The sequence below is a fragment of the Marmota marmota genome, unplaced genomic scaffold, assembly GCF_001458135.2.
Source record: "Marmota marmota marmota unplaced genomic scaffold, marMar, whole genome shotgun sequence".
Taxonomy (NCBI): domain Eukaryota; kingdom Metazoa; phylum Chordata; class Mammalia; order Rodentia; family Sciuridae; genus Marmota; species Marmota marmota.
The window spans coordinates 2,410-12,035 of NW_026009145.1; the positions used below are offsets into that span (position 1 = coordinate 2,410).

The following is a 9,626-nucleotide window of genomic DNA, read 5'->3' on the forward strand; positions in this document are numbered from 1 at the left end:
ATTTACTCAGTAATGAATGTACTCTCCTGTTTTGATTGGTAATATCCATGAACAGAAGGTGTTTCATAGCCATGTTGTTTAATCTATTCAGTCGAGAATCAGTAAGCAAACTGTCCATGCTACTCAGTGATCATTAGATACAACTTCTTGCATGTAGGTAGCATGTTGTTGCAGCCCTTGGCCTTCACCCCTTACCTTTCTATTTCACATGTACACCCACAGTATCACACACCTATATCCTGTCTCCATCATTTTAAAACTTGTTTTTCTAATTTCCTATCTCCCAACAGTGCTTTGAAAGAGTAAATGTGTAAATCTTAATGAAAAATATAAAGGAAAGAGGCAGAAAAGTGAAGGAAAAATATTGTCCTGGGTATCCTCCTGCCTCAGCCTCCTAAGAAGCTATTAATATAGTTCAGCAACACCATGCCTGACTAAAAGTTTGCACTTTCTTACATTCCTTTCTAAACATGTCCTTTGAAACCCAATGAAGAATGTGTATTAAATTTGAAGTTGTAGTTAGCTCTGTGATAGCTGGTTTTATATCAGATTTTCTTCTGTCTCTACCTCATTTACATTTTCCTTCATACCTTTTTGCCTGTAATTGCATTACTTTATAAACTACTGGCTCATAAATGTTGCTTCTGGCTTTGTTTTCTAGGAAATACAGGTTAAAATATGAATCATTCAAGATTAAAATATTATTCCAAAAATTGGGAGGACTATTTTTACAGTGGATTAAGCTTTAAAATAGCAAAATTATCCTCCACTAGGAGGTTTTTAGGTTAACTCCCTATTAAATCTACAAATGTAAACAAAGTACACATATTTGTAGTAGTATCAATAGTTGATTCCATCTTGATTCTGTAGATAGTATGATAGATTCACTTATTTTGGATGCAAAATAATTGTTTATTTCAATACTGGGTGATTTTTTCTTTCTGCCAGGATAATTGCATAAACAAGGGTTTTGTCTTTGACTGTGCAATAAATACTTTACATAAAGGCAAATTTCACTTAATTTAGTTTTCTATGTTCACTCTAGAAGGATGCAGACTGCCTTTATCCCTTAAAGAATGCTTTCAGACCCCCAGTAGAGGTCACTGAGTCCTAGCCTGAAAGACAGTCAAAGAGTTGACATGGTCAAGGGCAAGCAGAGATCTTTGACACATTGAAAGTCCTGGGAGGAAGAATGACCAGCAGGCACAGACAGATAAACTTAAAGGAGATAAGCCAGATTTCCTTACTTGATGGCAAAGTATGAAAGGCACCAATCCAGTAAAAACCAGGTCTGAGAAAAGACAATCACCTATGCAAAACTCCATTTAGAAGGGAATCATAGGTAAAGTCGACCTAATACCTGTATTCCTGTCGTTTTTGACCAAATAGCCAGAGGGTCCTGTGTGTTTGTGAGTCACTATTATTGTGCCTAAATTAAGAGAACATACAGAAATGAGTAGGAATTAAGGCCAGCCCAGACCCATTGTTCCCACAGCCCACTCCCTGGAAAGTCACCACAGTATCTGTTCATACTGTTATCCCAATGTTCTGTGAGACATATACTTTATTGATAATAGAATTATGGAAGATGAAGGAGAGAAAGCAACAGTCATCTTCTTGCCACTAGTTTTGTTTGAAATATACAGTAGTCTATTTTAAATGCAAATTTTAAAATTGAACATAAATGTAAGAATTATCTCATGTATTCAGTACAAAATCACACTGCAGGAAAAACTTTTTCTTGACCAATCAATGAGAAACACCTCATTCAAAAGGAGATTACCTAGAAGAAAACAGTTCTGACTCATATTTATGGAAAGATGTTTTCTCAATCTTCAGAGACCTTAATGGAAAAAAAAATGAGCAATTCACTGATAGAATTTAATATGATTAAGAGCCTCTTCAGAGAGGTGAATCAACTTGTGCGATGATGTGTCTGCTTAATATTTGTAACCAGACTTTCCTGTGTTAATATGGTCTAAAAATCCTATTCTATTCCACTTTACAATTTTTCTCTTTTGTATTTCAATCTCAACAACAAAATTTTTGATCTATCATTTATGAACATTTCCCACTTGCTGGAAACCTTGAAATAAAACTTTAGAAGTCGCCATCAATTTGTATAATGTTTAAAAATCTTTTTAGCTTGACAGCTTAACTGTCTCAAGATTGCAGCTTGATGCTAACAAAATTTGTAAACCATTGAGTTTCACTTTACTAATCTGTAGAATAAAGCAGAGAGCTAGATTATTATTTTGAACTAGAGTTTATGGGTCCTCTCCTTAAGAAGAAAAAATCCTCATAAATGCCTTCTCTGGATTGAAATAGTATTTTATTAAAAATTACTTAAACATATATGGACAAAACTCTTGTAATTGTAGCTCTTTTGTGATGATTTAAAAATCCAAATGAAATATACATGTAAACATTCTTAATCTAAATTTTGCATAACAAAATAGACTTATAGATCTAATTACTGTAATAAAACAATTTTAAGCTGTCTCTACTGTAAACACCATTATTATTTAATTTTATTCTATTACCTATGAGGTAGTCACTATTATCACTATCTTATGGAGGAAGAAAACATAGCAGGTCTTCAACAAGGAAGATTCTGTCCATCTTCATATACAAATATCAGTTGCTACCAATTTTAGATTATTATTAACTTTAAGCATAAGAAATAATTTTAATCATAATAATCACTAATTAAACTTTCTCCATAATTTAACAGTTTATATAAACTCTTTTTATTCAGCAAAAAATTAAAAAGTTAACCCAAAATAAAATATTTAAAAATCAAACATTTTCAGGTCTCATATTTAGGTATTTAATCCATTTTGAGTTGATTTTGTTTTAAATATTCATTTTTTTAGTTATGTATTTTTTAGTTGACACAATAACTTTATTATATTTATTTATTTTTATGTGGTGCTGAGGATCAAACCCAGGGCCTTGCACATTGTAGGGTGAGTACTCTGCCGCTGAGCCACAACCCCAGCCCCTTGAAGCTGATTTTTTTATATGGTGAGAGATTGAATTCTGTTTTTATCCTTCTGCATTCTTCAACCATTTATTCAAGAGACTTCCTTTTTGTTGAGTGTTTTCTCATTAGTTCAAAGATTATCCTGAATGAATTACTGCAGATTAGCATGCATGATTGTGTACTCTGTTTAATAATTTCATTAAAAATTTAGCTAATGCTGTCAATTGCTCTAATAAAAAAACTTGAATTTTAGCATCTATAAAGACATATCTTTTCTTTAATTCTCCAACCAGTTTTCTCCATTTGAACACCTGTAAAACTTTCCCCACACAGTGCTATGAAATTTTTTTTAAAATTTCACTTATATATTAATTTAAAGGTTTAGTCTCTGTTTTTACTCCCTAACCTAGATCATATGAAATCTCACTTCATATAGTCTTGTTATCTTCACGATGCCAAACAATTTCTTTTGTTTTTATTTTCAATTTTGCAGTACTGGGGATTGAACACAGGGTCTTATGCATGGTAGCTAATTGCTCTACCAGTGAACCACATCCCCATCTCAAAAAAAAAAAAAAAAAAATCCTATTTTATTCAGAAATTTAAAAAGAAGAAACATTTGATCACTGAAAATTAAAATTTAATTCTATAGGCATTTCTGCATATCCACATATATGAAAGTTCTATAGGAAATTGGAAATAAATAGATTTAATTTTGATGGTAATGGACAAATTTAATTTAGGCATACTCTTGGATGACTTTCAACAGTAGTGTTTACATTCTGTTCCCAATTTCATGACACTAAGTAATAAGTGAAGTTTCCACAATATCTCTGCACTTAATCTTTTGACAAATATGTCCATACTTCCTATGCATTTGCTAGTACGGAGACATCCTGCTTTCCAAACACAGTGCCGATTTTAGTCTTCTCTTTAATTGTAATTTTTTCCCTATTCATTCAAATTAGGAAATAAGTTACATGGTTACCATACCTAATATCAACACCACAGTTTCATTATACTACAAAGGAGATTTTTTTGCCAAATATTTCTGTCATTAATAAAATTTGCTGAATTTTAAAATAATCTCATTAAAATAATTGTAGAAAAAAAACTCGTCCCATTTTTATATAAGCATTGCTACAGACACAAATAATGTATCATTAAGAACTTACATGAATATTTTTTGCCTTTGAAATTTCTGAAATGGATATTAAATATCTCTAACAAAAAAAAAAACATGCTTTGTAAATCCTTTTGATATGAAACACAGAGGCAAGATCAATAGACCATTAGGACAGATGCAATTGGGATGAGTGCAGTTATGTATAGTTGGAGATTCACTCCTGAACCAAACATAAGAGAGATAAGAAAGCTGAGCTCCAGGTAGCAACCTGTGAAAAACCCAAAGGAAAAAAAATATATACCACATATTACCAGGACTGGTGAAGGAAATGAGAACTCAAATATTGGAGGCAGATGTTAAATAAAAAATAAAATAAAGTAGTTAAAGTAAATCACAATATCATGAACTGAGTGAGATTAGAGTCTAGGTTTAGTTTTGTAGGAAAGCCCAGGCTTGAATAAACTCAAGATAGAGCCAGTGCCACCAGAGCAGTCTGCAGAATGAGGGGTGGATTTGTGCTTCAGAAGATATGCTTCCCAATCCAAAGTGGTTTCTGGCACTAGACTTTCCTCAGGGCATTCTTCATCTCCATGTTTCTCAGCGTGTAGATCAGAGAGGGTTGAGCATGGGAGCGATGATGGTGTAGAAAAGAGCAAACACTTTGTCTACTGGAGAAGTAGTGGCTGGTCTAATGTAGATGAAGAGGACAGGCACGAAGAACAAAACCACAACCATCAGGTGGGAACTGCAAGTGGAAAGAGCCTTGCTGCGGCTTTCTGCAGGGTAAGCCCTGATGGTCCATAATATCAAAAAGTAAGACAGCATCAAAACCACAAAGGTCACCAAACCCATCATACCTGAGTTGGCCACCACCAGGATTCCAACTGTGTGTGTGTCAGTGCAGGCCAGTTTCAGCAAAGGGTACACATCACAGAAATAGTGGTCAATTTCATTGGGGCCACAGAAAGGTAGATTGACAGTGAGGAGGCACTGAACAAAGGAATGTAGAAATGCCCCAGCACAGCAAGCAGTGACCAGAGCATTACACCTCTGCCTGCTCATGATGCTGGTGTAGTGCAAGGGTTTGCAGATGGCCACATAGCGGTCATAGGCCATCACCGTGAGGATGAAGACCTCAATGCCCCCAAAGAAGTGCATGGTAAAGAGCTAGGCCATGCAGTTGTTATATGAAATCAAGTTCCTTTCTGCCAGTAAGTCGGTGATTAGCTTGGGAGTCACTGTAGAGGTATAGCAAAGGTCTGAGAGAACAAGATAATTAAGGAAGAAATACATGGGTTGGTCCCTCAGCTGACTGCATGTGATTGAAATCATTATTAGTATATTTCCCATCCAAATAGCTATGTAACAAAATAAGAATAATAGAAAGCACAAGTTTTTAATTTTCTTGTTCTGGGAAAGTCCCAACAATATAAATTCTGTGACATTATTGATATTTTCCATGGTCCAATGCAGTTCAGGTTCAATAGTTTTAGCTGAAAAAAAAAAAAAAAGATAAGTCAAAATAGGAAATATTGACTTAGTACAATATGAATTTTAGTACTCATTTATTTAACCCTGTCCCTTATTATAAAGTAATTAATTCATCTGGCTAGGCAAGCTATATAATTTACCATCCCATTCAGGTTGTATTTTGTACTGAAAAGAAATGATTTTAATGTTTATATTTGCTCAAGGCATAAACAAAGATGTGCAGTCTCTTTCCATGCTATTCAAAGGTCAGCTTCATGAGGACACATGTCCTGTCCTAAAGCTTGCTTACTCACTATTTCAGAATAGTGCAGTCCGTGAGGGCCATCATGCACCCCAAGGTGGAATCCCATCTTTATTTAATATTTTAATATTTTTACTGTAAATTTTTATTCTTTAAATATCATATTAAATTCTGTATCTTGCTTATTAAATTGCACCCAAGGTGAGTATTGCATTTGCCTCCTCTGAGCCCTGATCTTAGGCTAGAAAATATTTACATTATCAAAAGTATGGTAAGGACTGAAAGTATGATACAATTTGAGGTCCAAGTAGCTATGACACTTCTTTTGACTTACACAGATAGATTTAAAAAGTAGTACTCATAGTACTCATTAAATACTTAGAAATATGTGCTGCCTTCTACAGGCAGGAAAAACAGTAATATAAAGTCATAGCATACACAGGACTTCAATAATTATTTAAGGTACATAAGTGATTACCTGAATTGATAAATTATTTTAGTTTTATTTTATAAATATGAATAGATTATTGATTTTACAAATAATGATTTTGTAAATACTGCATACCATGGAACATTTTTTTAAAATATCACATTTATTTTAGAATTCTAACATCAGAAGGAAATCTTTTAAAAAATAGCAAAAGCCCAGATTATTGAGACATTCATTTCCCATTACTTTGGCAATATGCTTTTATCGTTCTAAGTATAACTTGGGTCCTTTCTTTCCATGGGTTTATGACAGCTTTAATATTTTGTTCATATAACTCTGAAGCATAACATAATTCATGTATGGATGGGAATGACAAAATATATACTAAGAAAAATTTCATTACTTAATGAGCAGGATGATTTGAAAATCTCTCTCTCTCTCTCTCTCTCTCTCTCTCTCTCTCTCTGATTTTAACTGGATTCTGCACCCACACAATAGAAAAATAATAAAATAACTCACTGTTTTCCCTGTTTCTCCTATGTTAGTGTTGAAAACAAACTGTGCTATATTAATTCATATGCTTTGGAATCCGTTTCTTTTCTAGACAGTCCTATTTCTTAAAAGATAAGAATTGCATAATTTTTCCAGAATTCTATAAGTTCCATTAATGGTTGATAATTATATGCCCAGAATATGATTAAAGGATGCATCAGATAACAGACTGCTTTTCCCATGCCTTTTTTGCACAAACAGGTAATTTAAGTAACTGTTAGGGGTTGTGCATCAGAGTCCTCCTGCTCTCAGTTCTTTCTCTTCCTATTAATAAGGTATTATAGAACAGCTCCTGGGACATCCTCCTCAAGTGTCACAGAGACATTCCAAATCTATTAAAATAGTCCTCTGCCCACTTATAATTCATTCAACATTCTATGCTTTTGAAACTATAAAAATTATGTTCTATTCTTTACATTCATAATCAAAAGACATCACTTTCTCCTCCACCTCCAGGAAGTTTTTCTGGGCTCTTCAAACTATGCAGATCTTTATCTACTTAATCCTGCTTAAAGCACTCCATTAATATCATTATTGACATTTAATTTTAAGTAGCAGGTTGCTAGTCCTTGTTTAATTCTCTCAAGGATGTTCTTCAAACAGGTGACCAGAGTGCCTTTTGGTATTTAGTCCTTGATGATTTGGAATCCTAGTCAGTGTATTTTGAATTTTGTACTCAGAGGAGAGACCAGGTAAGAGATTTTGCCATTTGATCTATAGCATGAAATTTCCTGAAACCATGTCCTCTTTTTTGACATGAACATTTCTACTATGAATCTCCCATGATTGCACAGACTAGATTACCTGGTGCTTACTAGGTTATAGACACTATTTTTTTTTCTTTTAAATTACTTTTCCTTATATTATTATGCAATGGTTAGACAACCAGTATACAATAGAGACAGGAATCAACAAAAATACATTCAAATTTAAAAGAAAGAAATGAAGGCAATTACCATTCATATCAAAGGGATTATTATTTAGATCTTGCACATATCTAGAAAAGAAAAATGATAATAATTAATAGTTTAGTTGGTGTTGACTATGTTCAACATAGAGTTTTAACCATTTCATATGTAATGGGTCAACCATTTCATATGTATTGATCCTAACAAATACCCAGTGATGTTTTTACTATCTCGATTTTGCAAGAAAGGAAGCAAGTATTAGGTACACCTTGGGTAAATACTAACTGATACGAAGGGTTATTTTTAACATATTTTTATTTTTATTGCTGGATATCAATAGTGTGGTTGACAGGTGCAAACTATTCTATTACTTTTTTCTTTCAACCAAGTTTTCTTATTCAAAAAGTCAAGGTCAAACTGACATTTTCCCCAAAGCACAGGGGTTTTAAGGAAAGTAAAAAACTCAGCTGAATTAATTATATTTCTTTTCTTTTTATATTTATATTTTTATATTTATTTTCTTTTCTCATTATCTTATCATCACCTGTAAACATCTAATTTGCTTCACATTGATGTCTAGGATTCCCTGATATTTTGGTGTTCTAAAATATAATATTTTACACAATATACTTACAGCATATTCATCACAAGTAATAAACCCAGCAGAAAAACAAAAACGAATTTTCACTCCAATACATCCTCTTGCTTTTCAACTGAATTGCTTTTTCTTTATGTGTTTTTTGCATAAAGTTCAAGTTACTTAGTTATGTGTCAATGCCTTTTTCTTCTCTTTAAGAAACCCTATATGGGACACTGGATACTATTGTGTTTTTCCTTCATGTTCCAAAACCACAAGAAATAAGGTCCACATAATTTGTAAATGTGCTGAGGAAATATGACAACTGTTATTTAATACATTTGACTTAAATATTGGATGGTGTATAAAATGTAAATGCTTAAAGAGAAAATGTACATATAGCATACTTATAAATAAAAATGCAATTATACATCATATGTGTATGGACTTTTAATTTTCTCTCTCCATAGTAGCATTTTTCTCCTATCATATGATTTTGATTTTACTTACCAGGTGATTAATCAGCCCCTATATGGAGTCCTGGTTATAGGACTTTCCAGTTTTCCTTCAAAAGAAAATATTCTCTAACTTTTTAAACAAAAGGAAACAAAATCATCCTTAGCATTTATACTTAAAAAATACCATGTTTCTATTCTAAATTTGCAAATCCATTGTGATTTCAGGAGTAGAAATGCACATGTAAGTTTTCTGTTTAATTTCCAAGTATCATTTAAAGTGGATTTCCAGGGCAAGAATAACCAAAAACTTCTCTTATTTTTCTATGTCATGAGACATCTCCCAGAAGAAAAGCTGGGCAATGTGCATCTAAAAATGATTTAATTTCTCCCAGTCCTTAAAAATAGTTATTCCACGGTTAGCAATCCTTTATGCTAAGAGAAGTCTGACAACCCAAGGTTCCACTTTCATTCAATATTAAGCCCTAAATCCTTAGTTCTCTGTGGAAACCAATTCTGAGTAAACAGTAGGAAACAAAGATCTGAGCAGAGGCAAATAAAAAAGTACCAAATAAACCTGCAGCCAAGGGAATGAGAACCAAGTTTTGCAGCACTGTTTTTCCCAGAAAAAAAAAAAAGTTGTTTAAAAAGCGTGTATTTCATATGTATTGATCCTAACAAATCCCCAGTGATGTTTTTACTATCTCGATTTTGCAAGAAAGGAAGCAAGTATTAGGTACACCTTGGGTAAATACTAACTGATACGAAGGGTTATTTTTAACATATTTTTATTTTTATTGCTGGATATTATTATTTATTATTTATTATTTTTTATTGCTGGATATTATTATTCAATTATT

General features: G+C 32.8%; 1 pseudogene; it reads right to left on the bottom strand.

Moving 5' to 3' along the window:
* Positions 1-4,671: 4,671 nt before the first annotated feature.
* On the bottom strand, positions 4,672-5,573 carry LOC107133813 (annotated as a pseudogene).
* Positions 5,574-9,626: the final 4,053 nt, after the last annotated feature.